This window comes from Lytechinus pictus, chromosome 3 (assembly GCF_037042905.1).
Source record: "Lytechinus pictus isolate F3 Inbred chromosome 3, Lp3.0, whole genome shotgun sequence".
NCBI classification, from domain to species: domain Eukaryota; kingdom Metazoa; phylum Echinodermata; class Echinoidea; order Temnopleuroida; family Toxopneustidae; genus Lytechinus; species Lytechinus pictus.
The window spans coordinates 44,568,666-44,586,542 of NC_087247.1; positions in this window are offsets into that span (position 1 = coordinate 44,568,666).

The following is a 17,877-nucleotide window of genomic DNA, read 5'->3' on the forward strand; positions in this document are numbered from 1 at the left end:
CAATAGTTCAAAAATAGACAGTATGAAAGTAAAGTTCTCAAGCTGTTCTCTTTGTTTTTTTTTAACAGATTTATTGAGATTCTAAAAATATTAACAATGCAAGAGACAAACCACTTCCCAAAATAGTGATGAAATGCCAAAATAAACTGAAATCTTACAAAACTTTAAATGCAATAGACATAAAAAGCACTGTGGTAAAACTTGAAGCACTGTACTGTATGGGTATGTTATTGGTAACTGTACTCCCGAGCATTGTACCACGTTTCCTGTAAGGTACTTAAATCCATTTAGGTCATAAGCCAGGTGAAGTTCGCAAAGTATAAATCCCGCGCAAACATGGCAAATATGACCGTGAAGTGAAGAGAGGTGCAAAAATTGAAAGGTGAATACTGCAGGCTGACGAACACTATACCAACGCCTTGTTGGACAAGCTCTCTACAACTGAAAACAACACAAGCAGAGAGTATGATTACCAAGGGGGGATTCGAGGGGAGGCTGGAATTTGTTCTCCTCCTGCCTCAAGCCGACCCGCGAGATTTAAGAAGATCGGAGAGGTCAGCTTAAACTTTTCTTAAGATCTCGTCTTTAAGCGGTGTCGTCTGCACAGCCAACATTCCCCATAGCAAGTCATGCAGCGCGCTCCGGTCCAGTTTAGTCCTACACTTTCTCTGTGTGCTGCCGTCGTACTTGCGTGCGCGCCTGATGGTGCATCGAACGCAGACATCAGCTGTTTGGAGGATTGCTCAGGAAAAGTGGCATGGAACCGGCCCTCCTTGAAAATTTTCCTTGGCAAATATTTCGGTCTTCAAAACATGGATTCGACTAAATAATTTCTTGGGCTTACATCAACCCTGTAGATCCGAATTTGTGTCCGAGTTTCTCGCCTCTGGAAGTCACAGATTCGGGTCTCTGGGTAACTGTATCCCAGGGTTAACAACGGCAGACTAACGATGCTCACAATGCCTACGGGAGACCTACACCCATTTTCCTGGTCATGCTGGTGGCAGCCATCTTGGAATTATTTTCTCCTTCCATATTTTACCATCATCTCAATTGTGTAAGTCCACTCATTCAGCTTGAATATCAAATATTTTATTTGAAAGAAAGTTCAAGCAAGTAGAAAATATGATTTGGTTCTTTAAGGTAAAAATATTTCATATTTTATTGTATGATAATAAAAATTAAATATTGGATGTTATAATCTGGCTGTCACTTGACGAATTAACGATTAGTCTATGCTGTTTATTACAATCATATATTAATTTCAAGTTTTCCATTACCCATTGCTGTGTATTATTTTTTAAAGATTCTGTGACCAAGATATCTGGTATTGTTGTTTAGCGTAAGCTTGTTCATTCGCGGAAATATCATAATCTACTCTATCCATTTCAATGCATTATTAACACACTATATTTCGTTGGTTCATATTTGTTTCACATTCTATGCCTTGCCAAGATCATTGTTCTGTGAGCTCCTGCTCGTTGTGCTCACATACTTATTTTAATGTGGCGTTTAATGCATTATCAATACTGATGTGATGCATGGAGATGGATCACTAATTTACATGCATTTGCCCCCGCCCCCCGTACTGAAAAAAAATATATTCATCAAGTCTTTTAATTTCATTTAAATCTAAATGTAATACAAAGTCATATAATTGAAATATAAATAAACTGATGAACATTAGGTTGCCAATATTGAAAGAGAATGAAAGGGCACGCTTTATTATATTCGCACATGCATTATTAAACGGAATTATCACATGAAAAGTGCTTTCCGGTTATCCAAAGCGGAATAAAGATATATTTCATTTTATTCGTTATGAATGTGAAATGCAACCCCGAAATAAAGCAATCAATAGCTTTGACAGAACGCAAATAAAACACGGTTTTCTTCTCAAATATTTGTCCGAAGTCAAATATGTGCATCGCCCGGCATAATGGGTACGCTAGAACTACATTCTAGGAGTGAAACCGTTAAGATATGCTTGGATCAAGCATATTTGAAGCATGATTCATTATGGCATAGCCTACGTATGCCATATTGGGGTTTAACAGTATGTAGAATAAATCCTGCATTCGTTACTTTCTTCATTATATTATGTTTATAGGATATTATCGTGCATTATCTTTCTGTTTATTATTGAGCTAACTATCCACAATATATTTGAAGGACATGTGCAATTTTGTTTTAATACTTTTGCAGTAATACTCGCACACAACACAAACTGTATTCTGCATGGCTTTGAGAAGATGAATAGTAATTTCGAAATGCACATTCGTTTTACAAATTCTTAGAATATCCTTTAAGTACGGTCATCATCGTTTCAATTCCTTTATTGTACTATGATATTCATTTTTCCAACCAATTTGATATGCAGTTTTCTTCATTGAATTACTGATCTTATAGGAAAAAAATGTTGATGAACATACTTCTCGATTGATTTCTTTGAAGCCATCTAAAGTATTGGTAAATGCTCAATAATGTAAATTATAGGCAGTATCGCAATCCCATAAAGGTGTAGTGGCTGGGAATTTATTTTTCATCCGTTGATTGTTTTCAGAAAATTGAATTTTGTATTTTAATATCCAGTGCCCTCTCTCGGTAATGTATTTTTGCATTATTTTCAACAAAGGACCCTCTAAAAAACTTATCTTACAAATTAAGTGATTGGGCTTCAGAAAGCTTTATATCTGACAAATATTTTATCCTAAACTTTTTAGCTGAATATCAATATCAAAGGAAGCAATATTTTCATATTGGTTAGCATTCAAACCAAATAAATGTCCTATAGAGCCACTAAAATAATTACAGTTTACGGATATTCACTTAAAAACATAAACTGAAACAGCGACATATTTTTTGGCCGGGGATTCACCAAAACTGAAGGATATAAAAAAAGATAGCATTACCCTTCAACTTCCGTGAAATTAATATGTTTTTATACATTGATATCTCGGTCTATTTGACAATGAACGAAGGCTCAGTTCTTGACGGATGAATAATACAATGCTTAATAAAAAAATTGACATATTTTCATGAATTCGTGTAAATGCTGGTACAATATGAAGATTAATCTGTGAAAGACGAAAGGATTATAAAAGTCTCTGCAATTATTTAGCAACATTTTTAAAGTCAGAAAAATAGTCTAAACATATAAGTTCATCTTTACCAAACTTTATATAAATGTTTTAATCATCAGAAATACTTTTTTAATTCATGAATTTTTAAGTATTGATCACAATGATATGCACTGAAAACAAAATAATTACACTTTTATTTCAAGATTAAATAATATTTACAAAAAGCACGACGATAACTGTAATAATAATCGGTCTACTTAAACATATTCTTTATGGCTGTAGAAAGAGGACTAAACTGAAGCAATTTTTTATGAAATGTGATCATTAACATTGCAATAAATCTAGAAAGAAAGGACAACGGTTTACAAAAGAGTATAAACGCATCTGAGTCTATCAATAAAGCAGGCCTACATAGTTAACATAGGCCTATGTTGTGTAAAGAAAATGTTTACTTGCGCCAAAATGCTATGCTTTACAACCGACGAATACAAATCTTTAAAGGTGTTTGGAATAACCAAAAGTTGAAGTGAAGGCCTAACTAATTAAGTTCCCACTTTATGTTTTAAAGGGATTATTTAAACCAAAGAGATGTAATAATCATCACTAGTAATACAAGAACATGTATAAAGGTTAAAATGTTGTTTCGATAGCTCGAATATACATTATGAGTAAAGTTCAATCAAGAGTATCTCTTGTCTTTATGATAATAAACCACAACAGCGATATCCTACTCCTTTTTTTCTGGTTTCTCTTTTTTGTCTTCCCATGCGTCTCTTTTAAAATCCCAGTCATCGGATTTCCTTTCATATACCAAGAACTGTCTGTTGAATTTTGTCATGTTAAAACATATCGGTATATATGATTTTATAAGTCACATGTATACTATCATTCAAGTGTTTTAATTATTTCCTGTAGGCATGATAGGTGAATATGAATATATATAATTATTATGTCCAGTTCTAAAGTAATACACGAATCCATATAGGCCTCGCAAATGTCTCGAGAACAGAAGACCAAAGCTTGGGATTTTTATTCAAAGAAACCAATATTGCTTAGGCTATAAGGTCGATTCACCTGTTCGTTATTCGCGCCATAAGTGTCATCATAATCGAGGGAGGAATTAATTAATACACTATAGATTCGGAAGGAAAGAATTTACGTAGTTACTGATGTATTTTTTCTTTCTCTTATAAAATTGTATCTATAGTTCTGTATCAAAAAATCAAGCAATCATAATCGATCAAACAATACGGCTTGTTCGTGCAATTATCAGTCTGTCCAGATCTACACATGATTACAGTCCAAGAATGAACCGACCTATATTCGATACCAACAGACACTGCTTGGTCAAGGGGAGCTCATTATGTGCGTTCACCTCCCGTGTAAACCATGAGTAAGGTGACCGCTGGAGATGCGCACGCATCTTCACCATGTTCACGTGATGACCTTGCGATGTCGCATCTTGCCCAAATCTCACTTGCAGTCACATCTCGTGCGAATATCGTAAGCCTTGCCCATGTTGTACAAAGTGTCGATAATGCAAATTATTCGTTATTTCCTCATTTTAATCGGTTATGGATGTATTTCTATGCCCTAGAATTATTTTCAATACTACTTAAATTATATAATTTTTAATCGTAATTTGTTTCTTTCGTATCACGGCAGTTTCATTACTTGCAAGGCGTATATGTTGCCTAAAATATTTGCAATATGATGTCGTCACCCTCGACCCTTGCTATCACAATTCATCTGACGCGCATGGTGTATAGAGAGTAAATTTCGTTAGTACTCTGTTAATGATTGGGTTTCGTTGTTGTGAAAGAATGAAGGATTGATGTGTAGAAGAAAATTAAGTACATTATTATTCAGAAGTTGTAGACGAAAACTTGTATAAGATTATACTTCTCCACAGAATAGTCACCATGAAAAACTGCATTTACCATAGGAACTGATCAGGTATTGTTCGAACTTTAAACATAATGTTAACGATTTACATTTACACTGCTCAATTTGCAAAAAGAAATGTATCAATTTTACTGCTTAGCTTTTTAAAACATTATGTTTAAACTATCTTTACATACTTAAAGAACAGCAGTAAGTTCATAATTATAGTAAAACGGGTTCATTAAACTTATCAATAATGATTAACTTACTTTTTAAATTGCACACACATGGTATTTGTGTGTACAACAAACTTGCATTGCAACAGACAAATTGCAGATCTACAATATTTTATCTGTATTGTAATGCATCAGGTTGTATTATGAGGAACAAACAAGCACAAATGCAAAATGATAAACCACCTCCAAACAAATTAATAAATAAATGAGTACAAATCACATTGAAAAAGTAATATTGCTAACAACCACAATAAAAACTTTGGCGACGTGGCCTACGTGTATATTTTTTTCATTTGGATTTCTGGCAAGGGAATACTATATCATAAAATTATATATCAGCGGCATTTTTGCTTTCTCAGCGAGATTTTTTAAATTATATATTTCATTTTTCATTTAAACCAAGTTGTACATTGTGTGACTTTCGTTTTGATTTTCAAAGAGTTCCTCTCATCATAGCTATTATCAAAGTTTAATGATGCGCTTATAAACTGCATTCCATAAAATGATCATTGTCTGTTTACTTACCCCATATCACGACTATACATAAAGTAAATATCATTCGTTTTATGATTTAAAACATTACGACTGAACTTGGAATATCACGATTGTTTCAGGGGTTTATGGAAACGAAAAGGGGAGGATTGTTTGAGTTGAGATTACAGCCTATAATAAATTACTTTTATCAATATCATCTTTCCTGTATGTTACATACTTGAAATGAACTCTTTCGATTGAAGCTGGCGTTGGTTTGGTGTTTAATGATTAACTTTGTTAGCATAGTAAGTGTGATAAATGTGTTGCAACTGCATGCCTAATATTGCTTTATGATAATGTTTATTACCAGGAAAACCGCTCATTTCTCTTCTCCCTTATGATAGTTGAGGTAATTACATAAAGTTTTCAAGAAGAAAATGTATATATGGGAATAGAACAATATTAACACTTAAAGGGGAAGTTCACCCTGATGAATGTTTATCGTAAAAATAGAACAACAAAAATATTGGTGAAGATTTGAGGAAATTCTAAAGATTTAGAAGGTTATTATAATTGTAATATTTGTATTTGTGACGTCATATGCGAGCAGCTTACCATGAATCGAGAATTAAAAATATCAGTGAATAGTCATTTTCTCAAAAAGTTGAAAATGGGTTTTATTGTACCTTTAATACATCAACGTACAAATTATTTCACACCCGCCCCCTAAAATAAGAAAATTTTCAGTCATCAAGAACCATAAAAGACAATTATTCTCTTGTATTTGCCTGTCTCAACAGAGTAATTATGCTAAAGACTCAGAAATGGGCAATCCTTTCGATTGTTTTATCTATTCAACATATTTGCAATTCATTTTGTTTATTTAAGCTGATGCCATCTATGTTATTAATTTATGTTACATATATTTATGTATTGTGTTTTTTAATAATCGGAAAATAAATAAACAAACAAACAAGCGAACCCTCCCTCTCTCACTTTTACCCTTCTATGTCTCTCCTTGTTTCCCCAATTGTCTCTCTTCTCCCCCTATCTCTATTTCTCTCGCTCTCTCTCTCATATTCACACTCTCTCTCACTCTTATTTACGTTATTTCTCGTCTTTATTTTCATCCCTTGTTTTTTCTTAATAACTCCGTTTCATTTTTTGATCTCTATTATGTCCTTTGATCATTGTGAAATATTGAAATATAGAGAACATTCAATGATTCTTCTCGTATAATCCAAAACATGATGTAAACGCTGTTACTGAAACTTATTATTGTTCATTCAAGATATTATGTATATGATCATATCAACAAGGAACTATTTTATATTTCATTTAATAAAACACAGAAAATAGTGAGTATTTGACATTATCCACTTCTATTTTTCGACGTATTCTTCTCCTTAACGTTTTCTTTGCACAATTCTACATTTCTAATTATCTATTTCAAATTCCAGCGAGACAAGGGTCAACCAAAAGCATTTTGGTAGGTTTGGCGCCACTAATTTCGCAACTAGAGCTTTGTTTTGTTTTATTTCTTACGAGTGCTGGATGGGCTATTGAAGTTAATATTTGAAAGATGAAAGGTACAACAGCAGAAAGTGGCATGTGAGTGTACCAGGCATGAAGGAGTAAAGGGGAGGGCAATAATTCGTATAGGTTCTTTTGAGATTGTCTTTCTTCAGATTGTTGCTATGACTGGTCTTTCGCGGAAACAATGCCTGATTTTAGATGAAGTTATTCACGTAGTTTCCCTAGCAGGTCAGAATTCTCATCAGCATCGACAGGAGATCAAATAATATTAATAACAAAACATAGGGTTTATATAGCGTCTTTCCCATTTTGATTAAATGCTCAGGGCGCTTAGAAAAGAGAAGAAAAAAAAGTAAAGAGAACTTAGAGAAGTATAGATGTCTACATTACAAATGAGGAAGAAATGTCTGTCTTCAAACCTGGTACCTGCTGGTGAACAAATGCAATTTTATGTTGCCCTTAAAGGATGTTGCCGAGTTTGAGTTTGAACATCATGCGAATATCCTATTCTCATGATGGGGAACTTCGGCAGCATTTTAGTAAAATCAGAAAACAGCATTAAACAGCAAATCTCATCTTGATTCTTGTTCAAAAAATATTTTCCCATTCAAAAACGATAAATATGCAATTCATGAAAATAATTGAAAGTAGTTATACATTAGATGTACAGGCATATCATTTTATTGACCTTTTTAAACCAAATAAAAAGTATTGTAATGTAAAGAACAATCATTTTATATGCTCTCACATTTATTGTCTTGTATACTTAATATAATTTAACCACCCCCCCCCCCCCCCAAAAAAAAAGTCCTACTAAGTCATGTGATATGGAAATCCTTTGCACTTCCCCAGTTTGAATAGCTGAAATAATGACTACATTCGATAGTATTTCAGACGGTATTTCACGAACTAGAATAGATAAAAGGTAAGAATCATTTGATCCATATGGACTTGTTCTCTGCAAAGCAACATTTGATAACCCCTTTGCCCCTTTCTTTATAGAGCAGCCCCTGCCCATTAAAATAAGAAAAATAGTTCGTAAAACGCTGGTATCGCTGAATATATAGGGCAGAGATGGGATGGAGTGACAAGTGTTTATAAATATCCGCATCAAACTCGCAAATATCCCATGGCAACAGCGATGTCTTGGCTCTGCTTATTATCGATGCCTTTTACATCTCATAAGAAATTATTACTTCAATTCAGCCTCAAGTTCGGAAAATTTATTAAAGGTAGGTATTCTAGAGTCATTTCAATCACATTTTATATATGTATTTCTTAAAAAAAGATAAACATTCAATCTGTGATTAATTTCTATCTATATTTTTTTAAATATTGTCTGTTGTAAGAAATGTGCCATATGTATCTATTATTATATTGTAATCATTTTAAGAGAATGAAAATTGAATTACTGATACTGATAAATCATTTTTGAATAATTTGTTGAAAAGGGAAGAATCAACTTTGTTGAAAAAAATAGCTTGGCTTAGGGAGGGGGTATGTCATTATCCGGCTATAAAATAATTTTAAAAATCGAGAAATATTAAAGGTCAATTCACTCAAGAAAAATTTTGATTTTAACCAACATAGAAAAATAAAAAAAAACAAAATAACGCTGAAAATGTTATCAAATTCAGTTGTAAAATAAGTAAGTTACGACATTTTAAAGGTTTGCTTATTTTTCACAAAATATTTTTATGCACAACTGAGTGATATGCAAATGAGAGAGTTGATGATGTCCCTCACTATTTTTGTTTTTATTGTTTCAATTATCTAATATTTCATATTTTACAGATTTGAGAATAATGACCAACTTCACTGAACCACAAAAGTATAAAAAAAAGGTAATGCCTCATGTTCAGAGAGGAATTAATCTTTGTTTATATATGACGATGAGGAGAAAATTGAAATTATTTCATATCTAATATAATGAAATACAAGAGAAATTGTGAGTGGGTGACATCATCAGCCCTCTCATTTGCATACCGGCCAGGATGTGCATATCACTGTTTTGTGAAATTAAACGAAACTTGAAAATGTCTTAACTTTCTTATTTCACCTCCGATTTTAATAAAATTTTCAGTGTTATGCTTGTTTAAATCAAACGTTCTCTTTGGGTGGACTTGTCCTTAACGAGAAATAATTTAAAAAGTTCACAATGATACATCTTGCCTGAGGGTACCTTGTGGGGAAACTGCATGGATGGACACACCGATCCCATTTATACCAGAATAATTATTTATGAAATGATTTTACCGTTATAGAGACGTTGTAGACTGCTCTTTCTCTACCTGCCTTCATTTCGGCGAAGTGTTGTTCCATCTTGTATTACATAGCTTTTACAAATGGTCGTCAAAGAAGGTACGTGTGGCTACCGTCTGTAAATGAAAGGGCTTAAATGGGAGTAGAAAGAAACGATCCTAAATTTATACAATAAGACATGACTCAATTTTTTAAATTTTTTTTATCGAGTAAGCAATTATATGTTCTCATCCATTTTTCCCCAGATTTTAACTTCCAAATAATCAATGAACACGATGACGTGGCCTTCTTGATTTTTTTTTAAGTGATGTGATAACTCGAAACTATGAAAGTAGTTCCAGGTTTCATGGTTCTTTTTATATGAGATTATTGATAAGATTATGATAGACTCTAACGTTTGATAATGGAACCCTCTCACAAAATAATGTCTTTTAAGAAACTGTTTACACTTATTGCTCATCGATTTCATTTTTTAACCAATGAATTAATGAATTTGTTTTTAGGTTAAAACGTTTCTACTTTAAAGGATATGAATTTTATTCAAAAGAAGGGGATTGTGTCATATAATTATTGTATATATCCCATTCGATACATTAAAACAAGAAATAATGTCCATGCCAGCTAGGTCTCTCACCCCTTGTCAAAATAACATGGCAATAATTATTGGGAATAATTATTCAATATCTACCCTCACATTTGAATAGTATAATGCTCTTCGCTTCGTGAATTTGGAGGGAAATCTCACATCCCTCTCATGAATAAGGAAAAAATATATACCAAAAGGCCAAATCCAGCACTTTAACAATGAGGTTATTCTAGTGAAAGAGAAAAGCCTAACGCTCAAAGTATCGTCGTCATGATCAGTATGATCGTTTAGAAGAAGAGGCTTTATATTGTAAATGTTGAAAGCATCCTGTACACGTTTGTTTCCTGGCAACATCATCATAATGTAGGTAACATTGTGGGTAAATTGTTATTGCACTGCACAAGACAACATTGCATTCTGGGTAAGGAACCGGGAGCTATACTCGGGTGCTTCATGATTCAAGGTGATGATATTCATTGTTAGTTCTGTTCATTTACCTTTAAGTGGTTTTCAGTTGTTTTTGGAAGTATATAATATGTTGTTTTGAGTAAAGAGTTCCATGATTTTGAACAAGATATATTCTAAAGTTTATGTGGCTTTTGTGTAAGTTCGGTTTTGGTACTGCCTCAGTAAGTGAGTGAGGATGATTCCATTTTTTAATGATTTCTTCCCGTGACGTGCTTTTTTAATCAAGGTGCAATAAGGTTCCCTAGCACTCAATGTTCTTGATGGATCTTAGAAGGAGGCCAAGCGCTGTCGATGTGCAATCATTTATAAAATGTTATCTGATATGTGATGCTCTGCTCCGAGTCTCAACGAGCTTCATGTTTATATTGAGAGTGATATCATGTGATAGTGCAGACGTCATTTATATTATTGGCTGCAACGTGTAATGTGAAACAGCTGAGAAGGGTGGGTATGGGAGTGTGTGAGGGATATTTTAAGTGGGTTTAATTTACACTGGTAACCGAGGACGTATAGTTCACATTTAAACCGAGGACACAGCGCACCGAGAGTAGAGGTAGTCCTCGGATGTATGTGCGAGATCGTTTGTATGTGATGGTTTACATGGTTTATGTGAAGATGGAAGTGCCTGTATGGACCTGCAATCACGGACCATTTTTATGTTCTAACCCACTAACTGACCGGCGACGTGAGACACCCAAGAACTGGGAACTTACCAGGTCCAGATAGACATACCAAGTAATTCCTCAACACATATGAAACCAGTTTTTATAGTCCAGTGGCGTAATAAGCAAAATATTTCGAGGGGGTTAGACAAAGCGTATGGGGGCAAAGTTTCTGAAAAGCTGCGAGATACCAAGAATTTGGCCGTTTCAATATAAGAATCTAATTTGGTTATAGATATTAACATGACATTAAGATGATATTACCTTTAGCCCCTTCTCCTTTCATTTTCTTTACTTTCTCCCCTTTTATCAATGGTTGTGAAAATTTGGGGGTCCATAGCATCAAGCCCCCCTCCCCCATCTGTACGTCAGTGATATAGCCAATGCATAAAACAGTATAGTGATGATAGCTATAGAATGCAAAATAATTAATTAGGTACTCGTTGGACTATATCCGACTACATATAATAAGTACATTTTATACTCTCACTTGTATGTTATATTGTCCCATTTACACAACGAATCATATGATTACACTATCGTAACATATAAATAACGGATTTTTTTTTATTGACTTTATGGCAGGGACCTGGGAACGATTTTTAAAGAGAGGGTGCTGGTTTGTTACAAAAATGACCCAAAAAATTGTTGTCGCTCCCAAATGAAGGTGATTCGGGTAATTTTATTTTCACCATGTTTACATTATGACATATCATACTATATCCAGGGGTGCTACAGCACCACCAGTACCTCGCTTCCGACGGGCATGTTCTGTGGCCATGCTTTGTGATACATGATTTAAAATATTTTCATCAGGTATATTTTATTAACATGTCAAGATTTTTTGCATCCTGAAATTACTCGAATGATTCCGAACAAAACGCCGAAACAGCATACTTGACACCTCACCAATCCCTAATTTAAGAAAAAAGTGTGTCATGAACGCATAATCATTAAATATGGCTGGAAAGAGTATCAAATGATTTGATACCATATTTTTGTGGTATGTCTTCACGCTTCGATAATCGCTAGGTATTCTTTGCAGTGATGTAAATTTCATTTTGCGCCAAAGTAAGGCATGACTGCAATGAATGAATCCAAATTCCGATAAGGTCATGATCTTACAAGAGTTAGTAAACATATTTGCAAATCCCTTTTTAGTGATATAACTTGAGAATCGATACTGAAAAGTCTTCGTTAAACAATCATAATGTAAGTTATTGAAAAGGTGTTTTGAAATGGATTTTTAAGCAACCCTTAAAGGACAAGTCCACCCCAACAAAAAGATGATTTGAATAGAAAGAGAAAAATCAAACAAGAATAACACTGAAAATTTCATCAAAATCGGATCTGAAATAAGAAAGTTATGACATTTTAAAGTTTTTCTAAATTTCACCAAACAGTTATATGCACATCCTGGTCAGTATGCAAATGAGGGGACCGATGACATCACTCACTCACTATTTTTTTTGTATTTTATTATATCAAATATGAAATATTGGAATTTTCTCCTCAATGTCCTGTGAAACAAAGTTTTATTTCTACCTGAACATGTGGGATTTGATTGTGTTAACATTTTGTGTTTCAAACAAGATGGTCATAATTGTCATATCCGTAAAAAATGAAATATTGTATAATTCAAACAATAAAAAACAAAAGAAATAGTGAGTGAGTGACATCATCAACTCTCTCATTTGCATATCACTGAGGTGAGCATAGAACTGTTTTGGGAAAAATAAGCGACACTTTAAATTGCCATAACTTTCTTATTTTACATCCGATTTTGATGAGGTTTTCAGCATAATGCTAGTTTGATTTTTCTCTGTTTATTCTAATCAACAATTTTCTGGGGTGGACTTGACCTTTAATGTAGGATTATGGCATCATTGACATCTGGATTCATTCATTACAGCCATTCCTTACTTTGGTTCAAAACAAAATTTACATTACTGCAAAGGATACCTCCTGATCATCCAAGCGTTCACACATACCACATGAATATAGTATCAAATTATTTTGGAGAACATACTCCTTCAGGCCATTATAATAAGTATGTGCCTATGACATATTCCTCCCTTAAATTGGGGATCTGCGATGTGCCATTTTTTTTACTCACACGGTAATGTTTGATTTCTCTTTTTTCAAACCCATAATGATGAAGGGGAAAAGAGAGAATTTTATATCTAATGTATACCAAAATGTGAGATTAAAAATATGCTTAATAGACACGTCCCCTCCTACCCATCCCCTTTCGCCCTATGAACCGTGATGTCCCTGCCCCAGATCTAGGGCATGCCTAAGTTATCGGTCACCGTACACCATGGAATGGCAGTGCTATCTGTAAAAGGACCCAGACATTTTGAACAACAAGCTAATCTCATTTTTCACTTCCATGCAGGGAACTCGATTGACTGTCAATCAGCTGATATGAGGAGTGGGGTGGGTGTTAAGGTTCAACTGACCCAAATATATTATGATATCACAAAATTTAAGATATGAAAATAAAATAAAAATAAGATAATAGTTAGATGATTAAATGATTAACTATGGTAAAGCCATCAATAATTCAAACAAAGGGACTAATGTTGTACATTTTAAGAATTAACATAGGGTATTCCTGCTAATTTTTTTTAAAATAAATTTCTTGATGCTATATTCATTAAATGCCATTAGTCTTAGTTATTGTTTCCAATTATTCGTGGATGGCATTTTATGGATTACCTCCACTGCATGTTAATGTTTTGTTTGGGCATTAAGGACGTTTGTTTATTATATGAATATATATATATATATATATATATATATATATATATATACTTCCACCCCTGCCCTGAAGGATCAAGTCACTGATGTTCAAGATCTGTCTTTCGGGAGTTCTTTCCATAAATGCTATCTACTAACTGATAATGGGGGGGGGGTTAATTTCCATTATTTCCAGTTGCTCTGCTGATAATATCCAAAAGATGCCTTTCCAAATCGGGATTGATTGAAAAGCAAAATCTGTTTGGTTATCTTTTATGAATAATGTTATCATCATTATCATTACGTATGCCGGCCCTAGATTTTGGAGCCCTCTTAAAAAAATTTAAAAAAACATCCCTTCTATTAAAATAAACTGAACAAATTCATTCTTAAAACTAACAGAGGTCCTCAAAGCTAAAATTTTCTACTATTGTTTTATTTTTCAAGTACAGCTTTCTTCTTTGTGTTAATTTTCTAATTTTAGTCTCTCTCTTTGGTGCATGACTCGTTTCGTTTTCTTATTTTCTTCTTAAGTCATTTCCGTCTTCGTGACATTTCATTTTATATGTAGCAGCATTCTTGTCCCGTGTTTATGTATTGTTAATTTTCTGATATTCTAATGTTCTTTTTAATAAATACGAATCTTGAATATTAAATTATTGTTATCGCTTTAAAGAGCCTGTACAACACTATTAAAATATTGAAATTCATGCATTTCATATTTCGGACGGTGGGGGAAGGGGGTGGCAAGAGACTGTTGAACATACGTTTCCTTATTATACGCCTTTCTCCTTGTAATGCATGGCATTACAAGAACATTATCCTATGATGCTTTTGTAATCATTATTATTACTACTGCTATTGCTATCATTATTGATAATATTAGTGGTGGTGGTGGTGGTGGAGGTAGTAGTAGTAGCAGTACTAGTAGTAGTAGTAGTAGTATATTAGTAGTAATAGTAGTAGTAGTAGTAGTAGTAGTAGCAGTAGTAGTAGTAATAGTAGTAGTCGTAGTAGAAATAGAAGTAGTAGTAGTAGTAGTAAAAAAAATAATAGTAGTAGTAGTAGTAATAGTAGTAATATTAGTAGTAAAAAAGTAATAGTAGTAGTAGTAGTAGTAGTAGAAGTAGTAGTAGTAGTATTAGTAGAAGTAGTAGTACTAGTAGTAGTAGTAGTAGTAGAATAAGAAGGAGAAGAAGAAGAAGAAATTAGAAGAATAGCTATTGTATTTTTTGTCGAATTTGAAACCTATTTTATTTCAAAGTTTTCCGCAAGTATCCTTCCTCAAATACGGCATTCTTAATTCTAGCCCATTGATTTTAATGGATATGGAAATGTCGCTGCACTTAAGACAGGTTTTACTTTATTGGCAAAATTTGCACACAGGCAGACATACACAATACATTTGGGACGACAATACACAAGCATTTTATTTTCGCTGGTCTACGATGCTGGTCTACGACGCTTGGCAATCTGATATGGTTTGCACTGTCATCTTGTTATGTAAACACCATCTCAACCTTTGGACTGGGGACGCCTTGACCTCGGAAGAGGACACAAAGCGAACATGACCGCACCGTAGACACTCCATGGAGAATGGGTATAGACTGAATGGGGCAGAGGTAAGGAGAGGTGGGGTGGTTGGGGTATTTAAAGGACAAGTCCACCCCAACAAAAAGTTGATTTGAATAAAAAGAGAAAAATCCAACAAGCATAACACTGAAAATTTCATCAAAATCGGATGTAAAATAAGAAAATTATGACATTTTAAAATTTCGCTTATTTTCACAAAACAGTTATATGCCCATCCTGGCTGGTATGCAAATGAGGAGACTATGACGTCATCCACTCACTATTTCTTTTGTATTTTATTATATGAAATATTAAATATTCGAATTTTCTCTTGATTGTCAAGTGATAAAACGATTAATTCCCCCCTGAACATGTGGAATTAGCGTTGTTTAATACTATATGGTTCAGTCAAGTTGGTCCTTATTGTCAAATCTATAAAAAATGAAATATTGTATAATTCAAACAATAAAAAACAAAAGAAATAGTGAGTGATGGACATCATCGACTGAGTCACCTAGTTGTGCATATCACTGTTTTGTGAAAAATAAGCGAAACTTTAAAATGTCATAACTTTCTTATTTTCCGTCCGATTTTGATGAAATTTTCAGCACTATGCTAGTTTGATTTTTCTCTATTTATTCGAGTCAGTATTTTCCTGGGGTGGACTTGACCTTTAAAGACTGAAAAAGACGTGAATATTTTACCCCTTCTTCATTTTGTAGGCCTAATTCGTCGAAACGTATCAGGACAGCTTCCCCGGAGGACAACTCACCCGGAGGATGCCCCCTTCCCCAATGATGGGTACCCCGATGGACATCTCCTCCAATAAAAAGTCACCCATAGAGGACAACTCCCTCAAGTAAAATTCCCCTTAAAGACACCCCACCCCCTACCAATTCCCCGGAGGACAAATCCTTCGGAGAACAGCTCCTCCGATAGATATGTCATCCGGTGCTCTGGTGGACAACTTCCCCGGAGGACAGCTCCCTCTGTAATGACTATTAGTATTACTGATTGTAAGATCAAACAATTGTTATGGTCACGGTTGACACGTGATGAACTGCACAATTTGGATTCTCTCTCGTTCCTATACAAACAACACTGATTGGTCAAACATTTTTATTTTTTTAAACAACCATGAACCATCATATACACTGTTAGAAAATGTATCCCTAAAATAAAAGAAGTTCCTGCAGCAGAGTCTCGAGAACACCTGTAATCTTACCAGATTGCGTAATCTTACAGGAAATTGGTATTTGGTGTATGGAACCTTACAAATTTCCTTAAAGAAAACAGCCTTTTCCCCTTTTAAAACAGACATGTTCTGTTAAATTGCAGAAAAATTCCTGTTTTATGAATTTACAGAATGATTATGTTATTGCTTTCTGCAAAACCTCTTTTTTTCTGTAAAATCAGGGTTTTTTCAACAGTGTAGAGGAACCTCTATAAAGACATGATGAAAGACAGACTGAGGGTTAAATGATTTTTTTTCTAATTACTCTCTATCTCTCTCTCTCTCTCTCTCTCTCTCTTTGTAAGCAAAATAGTCGTTCATGAAAGTAAAAATCCTCAGTAAACAGAGGTTCGCTCTGATTGGAACCAACTTTTTTTTATCAGAATAGAGAGGTGAAAAATGATTAAAGGAAGTGAGTGAACTAAAATAGAAAGCTTCATAAGTAGGGGGGGTTGTACTGACGTATTATTATCTAGTCATAGTATTCAGGAAAAGGAAGGTGTGCAATAATTAAGCATACAAAAAATGACTTAGCTCGATCAAATGATTCCTTTTTCTCTATTTACTTATTGCCTAATTATCACTTAATAGGATCCCGGAACTTCAGACTTTATTTTTTTTACTTTAAAATCTTGTCTATATTTGCAAGATGTTTATTCTTCATTTATACATAAAGAAAGATGTACGAAAACAGACGAAATACTCTACACGAACGAACTATAAACTTCAAGTTGAATTTGACAATTTGAAAGATAGGAAGTATTCTCTTCTGACTTTGCAAGAAAGCGATGAGAGTGAACCATTAAAACAATATTTTTGCTGAAACGTAACGAAGAAAAGTATATTTAGGTCAGCACTGTATCCGAATTCGTATAATATCATATACCAACATCACTTTAAATATCACGGTACCTTCTTTCTCCAGTTTCTAAAGTAAGTAAAATCATGATTATCATTGGAGCGATGAACAATAAAAGCAACAATAAAATAGGTAATGATAAAAATAATTTTTAATCTCAATAATTTAATTTTATGACGTTTTACATGGTCACTGGCGGACATTATACTCAACACTCTTTGTTCAGTGCATTTATTGATTACTGTTCACAATGTCGTACATAATAAACATAACATCAAG